Below are 14648 nucleotides of genomic sequence, written 5' to 3' on the forward strand. Positions count from 1 at the left end.
ATTGGGCGCCACCTGTCCCGACCCGCGGGATTCAGAGGCACGGAAAGAGAAGGGCTGAGGATTGAAATGAGGGGCTTGACAAATTGACGCTAGCATTTGCTTTTTTATTTTTCCTTTTTCCTTTTCCTACTTTTACATGTTTTTTTCCTTTCCCTGTCCTACTACCTTCCCTGGCTTTCTCTATGCTCCTCTCTCAGTACGTTTCTCAGTATCCTCTCTCAAAGTCTCTACACAGTATCCTTTCCACAGTCTCCTTCTCCTCTATGCAGTCTCTCTCCTTATCCTCCACGGAGTCTTCCTCCTTATCCTCTACTGTGGTTCCCTTCTTATCCCCCTCACTCCTCCCCTCGTACCTCTCAGACCCACGTGATTTTCCGGAAACGCAGTGGTTTCTCCGAAGGTGAAACAGGAATCGAAACCTAACTTGCAAGCATGCGCAACACGGCACATGCTCCATGCGGCTCCGGATATTTGCGAGCATGCGCAACACAGCACATGCTCCATGCTGCTCCGGACACAGGGGGTGCCCTCCATGGACAGGGACCCCGGCCCTCCATCTAGGGCGTCTGCAGGCGCACGGACCCGCCGCTGGGGCTGTGAATGCGAGAGGAGGGTGCAGGCGTGCCCCGGGAGTAAGGTTTGGGTTTCCGCGAACGGGAAGAGGGCCAAAGGGGAAAAAAAAACTTAAATGGCTATATAGGCTTAACCTGAAAAACTTAAGTTGTTTTAGGAATTTGTCTAGCTTTGTCTTGAAAAGGTATATAGTTCTGGTGAAAGTGACCACCCATCCAAAATCTCTTCTAGGAATTTAAGGAAAAAGTGGCCTTAAAAATACTCATAGGCAATATTCTTCCCCACTTTCTTTAGAACCTAAGGGCATTCTTACAAATAAATCTTGAGAAATGTTTTCTAATCTGAAAAAATTAGTTAAAAATTATTATTTAAGGGCCTCCCCTGGTGGTGCAGTGTTTGAACTCTGGGCTGTGAGGCTACCTGCAGCCTCTGCAGCGCCAGTTCGTTCCCAGCCACCGGCGAGGGTCCCACCCAAAAATAAATAATAAAAGTAAATTAATAATAAATGTTGTCAGTGTTGTCACAAATACTGGTAAAATAACTTTCTCTAAAATATAGTGCAAATGGCCCAAATTCTAAATGAGAGATCTCTGTTTTTACCTTTGTGTCTTTTGTCTCCAGAGGGTTGCTGGGTTAAAATGGTGCCATTATATATTCTAAGATTTATTCATTTATGCATACAAGAGCTGGCATACAGGCCAGAAATGCGGGAAGTGAGAGGATTCACCAGAGACCGATCAGGGAGCAGAACAGGTAGATCGACTGAAATACACTGCTGAGGGGAGCAGCAGGTGAGGCAGGAGAGGTCTGCCTTGCCATGTGGGTTTCTCCCTGGCCGGCTGGGGATCAAATTTGTAATGAAGAGGCTGTAGATTGCTTCACACTACGGTGTTTAACCCCTTGAACCACCAGGGAGTCCACCACAAAAACGAGTTCAAAATGCAACAGTTTAATTAAAGCACTGGTGAGCACCTTCATTGATGTTTCCTCCCCTTGTCCTAGCAAAATAATAATAATAATAATAATAATAATAATAATAATAATTAATTAACCAAAAAAAACCTCTGGTATATAAATTTGTTTCATTTGTAATGCTGCCATTTTGAACTTCGTATCCTAAGACAAACTAAAGCTACTTCTGGGTTCTCTATCTTCAATCTGTTCTATCATTATTTAAATTGTGGAATATTTCTCCTATAAAACTAATGTTCTAATAAGTTCAATACAATGAAAACTTGACTACTTAATGAGCTTTTGCTTTATATTTTGCTTCTTAATGTAGGAAATCTAAACTATATTGTTTATCATTTCACCTAAAAAAAAAAAAGATGTGTTTATGTATGAGTTACCCAGTAGAAAGGAATAACAGCATAACAGCTCTTACAATGTCCTGAGGTGAAAAATGTGAGCCTGACTTGTTCATTAGCCAAAGTTATGTTGGACAAGGACTGGGTGTGGACAGAAAGTTCAGGGAGTGACTGATGGAGTTTCCCTGTCCAGGCGCCTGACTTGTTTTTTTTTTTTTTTTTTTTTTTTTATAGAGGCATGCTTTATTTATTTGTTTGCTGGTTTGTTTGTTTTTTTGTTTATACATGCACTGGGTACAGTCAGAAGCGCGGGAGGGTGAGAGAATTCACCAGAGCCAGAGCGGGGAGCAGAGCAGGCAGAAGGACCGAAGTACACTGCTGAGGGGAGCAGCGGGCGGCAGGAGAAGTCTGCACGCCATGTGGGACCCTCCTCCGGTGGCCGGGGAGCAGCCGGGGATCGAACCGGCGCCGCAGAGGCCGCGGGCAGCTTCGCAACCCAGCGCTCAACCGCTGCAGGCGCCTGACTTGTGGCAGGGCAGCGCACCCTGGCGGCGACGGAGGGGGCGGGGCGGGGCGGGGCCGGCTGGGGTAGCGCGGGCAGGTGCCTCAGCCTCTGCGGTCGCTGCTCAGAGAACCCGGGGACCCCACATCCGCCACCCCGGGCCCCCTGGACGCCTCGGACTGTCGCGGACACAGCGGGCCGCACCCCGAGGCTTGGTCTGCGTGGGGGTCTCTGGCCGGTACCCCGGGGGCCGCTGCAGGGGGCCAAGAGTCCGCGAGCAGCGGGCGCGGGGCGCGACCCGTCCTGACGCCCTGGGCATGCCGTGTCATCCCAGGAATATTCTGTCTCCGCCTAGAGTGCAGGAGGCAGACTTGTCAGAGGTAAAAGATCCGGGTGCTCGTCTGGGGGGGCGCCAGGAGAGACCTGTCGCTGCCCCTGTCCGCCTCTCTGCAGGCGGCTGCCCTGTGCGTGGACAGTGTCCGCATCTCCAGGTCCATCCACAGTGTCACGTGTGGTCTTTCATTCCCGTCCGCGTTTTCACTGACCTTTTTAGAAATAGCAAATACACGTCTGTGTGTAAACTCTATCCGCTCTTCATGAAATACAGCCCCTCCCCCCATTCTGGACAGGCCATGGCCTGAGAAAGTCAGAGTGAATGACCTTTACTGTGGAGCACTCCCTGGGACACCCCGCGGGGCATCGGACCGGATTCGGGTTGGGAGGGGCAGCAATCAGGTGAGAGTAGCTTTAGATTTCCTGTGGGGGAGCCTCTGCTCTGTGCAGCAGGGTGGGGGTACACACTAGACAGCAAGCAGGATCGCCCGGAGCCCCAGGATTGTGAAAACGAATGAGGAAGTGTAGCTGGGACACTGCTCACTAAGCGCTAAGTGAAGAACCAGACAGTCAATCACAGAACTTGGGAAAACAAGTGCCTTCGATGCAAATAAAATATGTTTTCTCCCGAGTAGATTTGCACATTACCGTACCATCGACTGGCAGACATCCCAGCTCGGGTGCGTGTCCTCTGTTCAGATCAATCCCTGCTGTGCCGTGTCCCAATGTGGCCCATGTGACCCTCGACCCTAGTTCCCGTGCCCATGTGGAGGCTCCCAGCAATATCAGGAATTCCCCACTTACCACTGAACAGGGCTGAGGACTGACACCTTGGGTGGTGTGACAAAACCATCAGGCTAGATCTGGAAAAAAAATTACTTTTTGGTTTCCCAGTCAATTTAAAAAATGTAGGCTCGGGCCTCCCTGGTGGTGCAAGGGGTTAAGCATCAGCACTGTGATGTAATCCGTAGCTACTACATCAGGGTTTCAATCCCCTGCCAGGGAGTTGACCCACATGGCAGAGCAGACCTCTCCTCTCCGCCACTGCTCCCCTCAGCAGTGAATTTCAGTCGCCTATTCTGCTCCCTGCTCTCTCTGCTGAATCCTCTCAGCCTAGCACCTCTGGCCTGTACCCCAGTACTTGCATGCACAAATAAATAAGAATTAAAAAAATAAAAAAGTAAGTTCTTTGCCTTTTGATAGGAGACAGTGGCTCTGCAAATGGATATTGGAATCAATCAACCCTGTGTGTATAAACAATTATTCCCCACATATATCCTTGTTTATTCCTTTCTGTATTTTCAGAAAAAGAAAAGAGCCATTAATGTATCTTCAAATTTCTGAAGATTGCAAACTATAGAGCCCCCCTGGTGATGCAGGTGTTAAGTCTCAGCACTATAAAGCTATCCACAGCCACTGCAGGACGAGTTTGACCCTGTCCAGTGACCTGACCCACATGGCTCAGCATTTCTCTCCTGTCTTCCCAATGCTGCCTTCAGCAGCGTATTTCAGTGGATCTGCCTGTTTTGCTCCCCACTCTGTCTCTGCTGAATTTTTCTCACTCCCTGTAACACTGGCCTACATCCCAGTTCTTGTAGCACAAATAAATAAAATAAATCTTTTAAAAAGATTATAAATTATAGTTTAGCACAAAGGATAAATATAATTTTTATAACAAAATAAACTCCAAAATCCAGCTAGCTCTCTCTTTTGTTAAATCATATTTTAGAGTGTGTTAAGGGAAAAAGAAATCACCTGAAAGGATCTATAATCATCACACACTTGAACATAACCTGATTACAGTAAGGTAGTAACAGGCCATCCGTCACTTTCAGTGTTTCTGTGGCATCCGTATTTGTGGGTGTCTGTGTCACATGTGGTAATATCCTCTATTCCTATGGGGTGATCACAAGATTTCCATGGAACTGGGGCAGGTGGTTGATATCAGTGAAGAAGGGGACGCATTTTCTAGGTTTGCTCTGGGTGCTGTATCTGTTGTGTGCAACTGGGTAAAAAGCACATTAAACAGGATGTCACTGATCGCCGAATGTCACTGGGAAAGTTGAGGTAACGAGAGTAATTAGAAGAGGTGAGCTGGCCTTCCTGGGTTAAGGGAAGACTCACTGTAGAAACACCTGTGTGCAAGGTTCCTGGATAGTATAAACATAAAATTTCAGAATGACCAAATGACTCCATTAACTGGGTGAAGAAACACAAGGCCACACTATCATAATCTTCTCCGCCGAGTAAGCACAAATATGTGGCTGTCATTACAAGTATAACCTCTGCCTTTCATGACAATTCAACACCCATGTGTATCACTTAGGTGTGATTAATCATGTGACATACATGATTAACACATGATTTCAATTTTGTCTGGTATCTAAAATTTAAATCATTCATAATATGTTCATTTTATATCTTGACTCTTTCACTCAACAACAGGCAGGCAATGTGACCCACATATTGGATTTTGCTAGAGACTTTATATTTTCACTGCAAAGTAACTTCTCCCTTCTGTTCTACATGTAAAGTATATTATTTCCATGCTGGAATAAAACTGTATTTGCAATTTGATATCATTTCTCTTTCACTTAATGTTGTAACATAAGTGTTTTGCAAGTCATTGATAACTATTCAGAATGATGGTACCTAATTGCTACATTTACTGTCACATATTTGACTGTTTCCTGGAGTTCTGATGGAGATTGTTTCCTGGATTTGTTAGTACAAGAAAGTGCTGGTTAGCATCTTTACGGATATACATTTTTATTTGTGTTCACAGCATTTCCTTAGGTCATTTCTCAAACACTGCATTACTATTTCTTTTAATGCACATTCATATATATAATATTCCAAATTCTAATAGCTGAAGTCTAAGTTCCCCACAGAAGGGCGATATAAAATTTTTCTGAATGAGCGAGAACCCCTATTTCAGCGGGTTCTTGCCCCCATGTCATTCTGTCTGCCCATCTTGTAAGGCTCTGAAGTCACACAATCCCTCTTCCTGCCCCCTCTCTGCGAGGTCCTCCCCTATCCAAGACTCTCCGCGGCTGAGTCTCCCCTTGGCTGGTCTGACCCGCCCCTCGGCCCCGGCTCCATCCCCGCTGCAGGCCCTGGACTGGCCTGGGGCCTGTACCCAACAATTGTCCTGCCTGGGCGGCCCCCACACCCACTCCCACCCTACCCCCCCACCCCCACCCTCACCCCCACCCAACCCCCCACCCTACACCCCCACCCTCATCCCCTCCATTCCCCACCCCCCAGCCACCAGGCAGCGAGCGCCTTGTACCCGCGCCCTGCTACCCTGTGAGGCTGTCCTTCCTCAGCCTCGCCCCGCCCCCTGCGTGTTGACATCACGTCCCTGCGCGCTGACGCGGGAGCGGAAGTGGCGGAGATGCGGGGCCTAGAGCACCAGCCCAGGCTGATGGGCCCTTGGGCCAAGGAGGGAGCAGCCCCGGGGGCAGCGCACAGGCTGGTGGCTGGTGGCGGGGCGGGGAGAGGCAGGGAATAATGGGGGGCGGGACGCCCCGTCTCTCCCTGTGGCAGCAGCGGGTTTCGGGCCTGTGTGGTCGCGGGTGAACAATCCTCGCGTGTTTTCAGTCACGGGGGCGCGACTTGCTGTGGAGTCGCGTGGAAATTCTACGTTAACGGCGTCGTCGGAGACTCGGGGTGTTCGCCTCTGTTTAGTTGGATTTTCTGAGCTTCGGCGGAACAGGAGGGGTGCGGGCGCCCCGTGAGCACCCGGAGCTCTCCCCTCCCTGCCCTCCCCTGCAGCCCCCCGTCCACCTGCAGCCCCTACGCACGCCTCTCCTGCAGCCGCGCCCCTGTGCCCGCTCCTGCCTCCACAGCTGCCGGGCTCGCCTTGGCACTCGCTTCCCAGGACTCGGGGTGAAGCTCTTGCCTGCGGGAGCCCAGTTTCTTCAGGAGCCACCCGGAGCAAGAGGGAGGTGAGGACAAGTCACTGCCGGTGGCTGATGCAGAGCGGGCCAGTCAGGGGAACTAGAACGGGGCGGGCTGGGGGTGCAGAGCTCTGCTCTGGTCATTTTGGGTCCTGGAGGAACATGGGGGTCAGGTCGTTCCTGAGTGTGACCCCGTGGGTGGCCAGCGCCCCTGACGGAAAGTGCATCCCCAGTGTTTGCTCCCAGTGCCTCCCTGCTGCACTGATCATCCCTGGTTTGGGTTTGCTTGGCTCTCCGCTGTGCTCCGCTGATTTGTGTGTTTAATTTCTGTGTGCTTAGAATATAAGTTGGGGAATTATAAGTTTACATGTTGTAATCTTCTCTGGGGCTGACACTGCCTCTCCACCCCAGCTCCAGCAGGCAGGAGGGCAGAGTCATGTCCCAGTCTCCTGGGGGCACAAGTTCTGACCCAGAGGGTTGTTGGTGCCTGGGGCTCTGTATTTCTCACAAGGGGTCTGAGATGCTGCACCTGCTGGTCTTGGGCCCACATGTGAGGGCTGCAGCGCTGCTTCCCTGTTGTGCAGCTGATGTTGTCATTCAGAGCCTGGCAGAGAGACCTTGGACCCCTGGACACTGCCTCAGGAGGCGACTTTACACTCTCCCTTGACGAGAATCCAGGCTTCCCTGACTCTTGAGTGACCAGGAGCCACACAGCCTCCCACAAGCTGCTACAATGTTTGGTTTTCTAAAATGGGTTATTATTAACCGACTCCATGCAGTGAAAGCAGTGGCCCTCTCTGCATCACTAAAGGACACACCCAACAAACCTTTCAGCAGGGTCAGCTGGGTGCTGTCACAAACAGGGAAGGAAATTTTCTAAATGGGGAGCATTTTTGACACTGAAGGGTTCTTTTCTAAGCTGTTGAGATCTTTTCTCTATAGATGGGGCTAAAAATAGCTCTCCTATTTCAGGGATTGAGTAAACCACAGTGACTCATGGTAACTGGATATTTTGGAGAAAACCCTTTATCTGTCTTTTTTAAAGGTTTTTTAAAGATATTTATTATGCAAGCACTGGGGTACAGTCCAAAGCGTGGGAGGGTGAGTGAATTCACCAGAGCCAGAACGGGAAACAGAACAGGCAGACTGATGAAATACACTGCTGAGGGGAGCAGCGGGCGTGGCATGAGAGGTCTGTTGCACCATGCGGGACTCTCGCCAGCAGCCAGGGATCAAACTGGCACTGCAGAGGCTGCAGGCAGCTTTGCAGCACAGCGCTCAACTGCTGTCCCACTAGGGGAGGCCCCTTTTTAAAGCTTTTTTTAAAAAAAAATTGCATAGAAAAACTTGGGTGCAGGCCAGATGTGTGGAAGGGTGAGAGGATTCACCAGAGACAGAGTAGGGAGCAGAACAGGAGGATCTTCTTAGATACACTGCTGAGGGGAGCAGTGGATGAGACAGGAGAGGTCTGCTACACCTAGTGGGTCAACTCCCGGCTGAGGATTGAACTCAGGCCAGTCATGGTGACAGCACTGGGATTTAACCCCTAGCCCACCACCCGGGGGAGGGGGTGGGGTGGGTAGGGGGGAAACGCTGTACTTTACTTTTAAATGTGTTGCCACTTCCTCTGTTATGCTTGCTTGGGAGAGAAGTTGAATTTCTCTAGAAAGGAGAAAGGAATCGGCCTTTATTGAGCATCTGATGGAGATTACCTGACCCTGCCAACATGTTCATTGCTTTAGTTCCATGATCTCCATTAATGACGCTATACAGATATTATTCCTACATTGTAGTTGTGGACACTGTGGTCCAAAAGGTATCAGTAACTTCTCTGAAATCAAAAAAAATAAGCACAAGGGCCAGATATTTTTGGACCCCCCTAATTTTTGTAATTTGTTCTGAACCAGAGGTTTTATAATGATGGTAAATTATAACCCTCTTGGAGGCCGGGAGAGGGAAGGAGTTTGTGTCCATCCTCAGAACAGGTCTGTGGGTGCTGGACTTCCTCCTCCATAAGGAAGGAGCTTGGGCTAAAACGAAACAGAAGAAAACTTTCAGGTATCATAGCATGTGAGGATTCTGTCATTAATATTTAACATGAATTACTTAATAGTTTTATAATGCCCCTCATTCCAAACATGTTTACTAGTTATAAGAGACTGCAGTTAAAAACATCCATTTCCGTGGGCCTCCCGGTGGTGCAGCAGTTGAGCGCTGGCCTGCAAAGCTGCCAGCAGCCTCCGCTGCGCCAGTTCCATCCCTGGCCTCTGGCGAGTGTCCCCCAGGGTACGCAGATCTCTCCTGCTGCGCCCGCTGCTCCCCTCAGCAGTGTCCTTCATCAGTCTGCCTGTTCTGTTCACCACTCTGGCTCTGGTGAATTCTCTCACCAACCCACACTTCTGCTGTACCTAGTGCTTGTAAAAACAAATAAATCTTAAAAAAAATAGCCCTTTCGGGCCTCCACAGTGACATGGCAGTTTGAGCACAATGCTGTGAAGCTGTCTACAGTCTCTGAATTGTGAGTTCAATTCCCACCCGGCCAGGGAGTTACCCACATGGCAAAATAGACCTCTCCTATCTCCCTGCTGCTCCCCCCAGCAGTATTTTCAGTCCATCTGCCTGTTCTTCTCCCCACTCTGTCTCTGGTGTATCATCTCACCCTGCAACGCCTCGGGCTTGCACCCCAGCTCTTGTATAAAAATAAATCAATCTTTAAAAAAAGCATTTTCTCTAACTGTTTGTCTAACACAGCAGGCTTAATTGCTGCACCTACCAGAGAATGTTCCTGGAGATGTATTCTAGATCTGGTGAGGAGGGGATGCCTCTGTAGTGCCAACAGTATTTTTCAGGATGAAACTCCCCTTTAAGAGCATTTATTTACTTATGTTGTTTTAGGGGCTCCCCTGTCCTTAAAGACCATCTAACAGGGCTGGTTTTATTTACAAATAGGGAAGATGGCCGCTTAAACCACCCTTTGGCAATAATGGGACTTGTAGTTCCCAGTGACTTGATGGAGTGGGGTTGGCGTCCACAAAGCCCATATGGAGTTTGCTCAGGACATCCTTTCCCCCTATAGGGGAAGGAAGGGCACAGAACGGGTTTTCTATGATCCGAGCAGACCAGGTAAAGGGGAGCCCTGGAGCCCTCAGTGGGTTACTCAGGCTTTTATTGAGCATTTACATGTAGTGCATCTACCAGAGACACGACAGGGAGGGGTGCTGGAGGGGCCAGGAGGCCAAGGCCTCCAAGCCCCCGGCAAGTCTTCACTCTGGCTGGGTTCTCTGGTGTTCTTTCTCCCCTTTTTCTCTTCTGCCTCTCTCCTGCTTCTTCTTCCTGCCTCTGCTTTCCTTGGTGACTATCTCTTTACTCCTCCCATGGCCCACAGAAGTAAACAACACAACAATGTAACAACTGCAGGTACCCTTTAGGCTGGGCAATCCTAATGCTGGGATGGCAGAAAAGCCTGAAACCATTTACCCTACAGCCCCCAATAATGGGAGGGGGGAGCCAAGCGAGGACCTGAGCCCAACACTGCTTCCCTCTTCTGCTTGGTACGAGGATGGTGCCCTCAGCCTGCTGGGGTGGCTGCCCAGGAGCCAGTGAAGGTGTCCCCCCTGCAGCTTTAGCACCCCCCCGGGAATGGAGGCCCAATCAACACAAGTGGCCCTGGGCACGCAGGACAATTGAGCCAGATATCAAGGCTGGCGTCCCCTGGGTCCTGCTGCTCTTCAACCCTATTCTGTCATTTCTTTATTTCTCGGTTCTCTCAGAGTCCTCTCCCCATCCACGCTCCCCCAGCAAGTCTCAGGCAATAACGCACAAACAGGGGCCTGAGGGGAGGACAGGCTCCTGCCCCCACAGTGGGGGATACAAGGGCGAAAAAGCCTCAAAGGTTGATAGTCACAGGCCTGAGGCCCGGCTGTGTGGGGAGGACTGGGGGCTCCTGAGGAGCAGATGGGACAAACTGATAGTGAGAAGCCTGAGTCTGTGAAGCTTCTTGGAAGTTTGCTGAGGACCTCCCCTGGTGGTGCGGCACTTGAGCACTGGGCTGCAAAGCTGCCCACAGCCTCTGCAGCGCTGGTTCGATCCCCGGCCACAAGGGAGGGTCTCACATGTTGCACAGACATCTCTTGCTATGCCTGCTGCTCCCCTCAGCAGTGTACTTTGTTGGTCTGCCTGTTCGGCTTTCTGCTCTGGCTCTGGTGAATTCTCTCTGGCTTCTGTTCAGGTAATCTAAAAATCGTGATGCTCTTTTACCCTCAGTGTACTTTGCTGAGCCTTGTCAGAGGAAGAGACCTATTCTAAATCACTCTGAATTTCATGCATTGACGGACTGATGCTGACCGCATAGCTGCTAAAAGACATCAGCATTCAGGGGCGGCTGTGGTCAGAGCACCGGTTCGGTGCATCACGTAACTCTACTGGGTTTTTCTCCCCTGTGTGGTTGCCATTTCTCCTGAGTGTGGGGAGGGGTCATCTGTACTTTGATGTAGAATTTGCTGTTTGAGCTGCTGTCCAGGGCACCCCAGGGCTGACTTCTAACATGAAGGCATGACCACGATCAACCCTAAAGTGATACACGGGGCCATGTGACTCCCTTGTAATTGCTCTCACTAAACTTACCCTGTTTTCAAAGTCTCAGGATTGTAGGGTGACGACTGGAACCTGTGATTTCTGCCAACAACACTCCACATTTTTGGAGTTTGAATTTGTTTTTCCCCTAAGCCTATGGAGAAAAAACTGCAGTTGTGCAAATTATTCCTCCTGGCATAAATAAGAAAACGGCCTGTGTATGCATGTTGTGGTTGTAGGGCCTTTCCTTGTGCCTGTCTTGGCCTCTAAAATGCTGTCAACATTCTGAACGGAGAAATGTGATAAAACTAGCACAAGTGGTATGTTCCTTAATCCCCTTCTCCCGTCAGGTCTGCACCTGGACACCCCACAGCAGCTGACCCCTCACACCCCTCACCCCCCCCCAGCCTGTGACCTAGGCCTTGGGGCCTGCGGACCCATTTTCTGCCACTGTGTACTGGCATGTGGGTCCCGCTACAAACTCCTGAGCGGCAGGCACCTGTTTTCTCTTGTCCTTGGGGGCTCTGGCCTTCAATGTCTTCATCACTCTGAGTGCAGTCCCCCCATCCTGCCCGTGGTCCCCCGTGTTCACCCCCCCCCCCCGGTCATCCCCTTTCCAGCCGGGGTCCTTAGGCCATGCTATTGGCAGGTCTGGGGCCTCCCCAGTGCGTCTCTCTGCCCAGGCTCCTGCCAGCAGGCCCCCTGTGCTGCCAGGCCAGGCCATCTTTCTCTGGCCCAGAGCTCGGGTGCAGCTAGGGTCGGGCTCCCTCTCTGGGGCCAGCATCCCCAGCACCATGTAACGGGCGCCTCTCCAGCTCGCTGCCCGTGGGCAGCAGTGGCGGTCCCTCCCCTCCAGGCAGGCAATGCCCTGTGTGTCTGCTGACCCATCTGAGTCCATGAGGTCAGGCTGCTGGTCAATCTATTGCGCTGACACCGAGGGGCCTTCCAAGTCAGCCGGGAACCCCGGTGGGTGGCCGGGCAGGGCCGACATCAGGGGCGAGGCGGGGCCTGGAGATGCACAGTGGACGCCTGGGATAAGATGGGAGCCAGGCACTCCAGGTGCGGCCCTTGGTAACAGCACCGAGGCCTCAGCAGAGCTGTCGGGGCTGGGCCGGCGCAAACCCAACCTGCGGACGAGCGCCTGGTCTCCCTCCCTCTTCCCTGCCTCCTCCCTCGCGCCGCGGCAGGGACTGTCCTGCCCTTGAAGGGCCCGGCCTCGCGCCTCAGCAGCCTCCCATGCCCTGCAGTCGGGGTCACCCAGCAGCAAGGCCCGAGGCTTCTGTACGTTGGGTCTTCCCGAGGCCGTGGGCATGGGGGGGTGAAGACCCCAGCAGCGGGGAGCCGGGCAGGACACGGGTGGACACGGGGAAGGACGAGGGGACACAGGGTGGGCCGGCGGCTCCGTCCCAAGGAGCCCCCGCGCACTCGGAGACCCCGCCTGAACAGTGCCGTCCCGGCCCCCCAGGCGGCGGGGGCCTGTCCTGTCCGGCTCCGGCGCCCGCCGAGGCCCACCTGGCAGCTGGACGGGTCGGCTCAGGCTCGGCCGCGCCAGAGGAAGGCGTCCTGGGTCTCGGACCCGGCTCAGTGGAGGGAGAGGCGCACCCGCGGGTTCGGCGCGCCTCAGGGAGCGGCAGGAGGCAACCGGCCCGTGGGCTCGCGCTGGACCAGGCCGAGCAGACAGTCCCCGCGCCCCCCGGCAGGAGCCTCGGTCCCGCGGAGCCCTGGCCTCCAGCCGCTCAGGCGGCACTAGCGCTGGAGAGACAAGCAGACCCACCCCGGGGTGAGTGGGCGCCGTCCCAGCCCCCTGCGCGTGACACGCGGCCTCTCACGGCCTGCCCCTCGGCAGCAGCTTCAGCCAAGGCGGCCCGCGGGGGGGCTGGAGGAGCCACGGCGGCCCGTGGAGGGGCTGGGAGGAGCCACGGCGGGCCCGCGGGGTCTGGGAGGAGCCATGGCTTTTCGCTGGGCATTTCGGAAGAGTGTGGATAGGGCAGGCGGGGCCTGTGGGCGCGGCGGGGCTTGTGGGGCGTGGGGGTGCAGGAGGGGCGTGGGGCGCGGCCCAGGGCAGGCTGGGCGTGGGGGTGCAGGAGGGGCATGGGGTGCGGCCGGGGCTGGCGGGGCTCGGGCTGTGAGGGCCTGGCTGGTCCTCCAGGCCATAATTTCCCGATGTGTCACCTTCAGTTTGCTCTCTGGCCCCCTCAGTCTGAGCTGGGGTGCACCGATGAGGCCCCACCTGGGGGCCGAGCTGGGGATCCTGCTCTATTCAGCCAGACACCTAGAAGCTCTTGGATTCTGGGGGCGAACAGCAGGACTCCCCTTCCTCGCCCTTCCCGGCGCGCCCTGGCCCTCCTGGCGGCCTGGCCGGTCCTCCCCGGCGACCTAGTTTGGCAGCAGCGCGGGCGGAACCCACAGCTGGGCATGTGCCCCGGGCGACGCCATGGTGCTCCCGCAGGCCTCCAGCATCACGCGCGGTCAGGCGCCCCAGTGCACCCGCAGCCCACGGTCCCGCAGTGCAGAGGACAGGGCGGGTCTCCCTGTAGGGGAGGCGTCGGCGCCTGGGTGGTGGCCGGTGGGGGGCGGGATGCCTCTGGGGCCTGGTTTAGGGGAACCGCACTGGAGCTGCTGGGACCGCGCGGGGCTCTGGGCGTGGGGGCCACAGCAGCAGCAACACGCCTGCTCAGCAGAATGCGGTGTGTTTTGGTGCCCTCAGCAGCTGGACCCTTGATACACGATTCAGGGGTGGACTGTGCTGAGAAACAGAAGTGGAACCACGGATTAGGACCACGGGAGGGGCCACGGGAGGCTGCCACGCGCCCGCAACCCCAACCCCCGCTGCGCCCCGGACCCCCCGCTATAAAAGGCAGCTGGAAATGTAATGTTAAGGCGATTTCTTTAGGGTGTTCATTCCCAAGTTCCAGGTTGCAGCTGCCTCATTGAAACACCAGTTTAAAGACTCCGCTTCTGGCTCTGCTTTACTAGCATTCACTGGTGACAGGTCACTGAACCCCAGGCTGCTGGTGCAACCCTCCTTGTGGACTTGTCCTCTACGGCCTTATGATAGGAGGTGTGTGCCATGTACACTCCGTTTGCCAAGGGTTTAATCATACATGGATGATGAATGTTGTCAGAGGTTTTCTCAGCCTCAGTTGATAGGACGGCATGGTTTTTCACTTTCCTTTTATCGATTGGGTGAGTTTCATTGATTGATTTCCACATCCTGAGCCATTCTCGGGTACTGGTTTAAATCCCATTTGGTCATGTTGTGTCATCTTTTCATTGTATTGTTGGATTTGGTTCATTAAGCTTTTATTGAGGATTTCTGCATCTGTGTTTATTAGTGCCACTGTCTCTATTTTCTTTCTTTGTGTTCATGTTTGCTTTTGGTATTAGTGTCATGTGGACCTCATAAAATCTATCTGGACATATTCCTTCTTTCTCAATTTTTGGAAGTATTTTAGAAAT

The sequence above is a fragment of the Talpa occidentalis genome, unplaced genomic scaffold (genome assembly GCF_014898055.3).
Source record: "Talpa occidentalis isolate TD23 unplaced genomic scaffold, MPIMG_talOcc4v2.1 talOcc4.14, whole genome shotgun sequence".
NCBI lineage: Eukaryota > Metazoa > Chordata > Mammalia > Eulipotyphla > Talpidae > Talpa > Talpa occidentalis.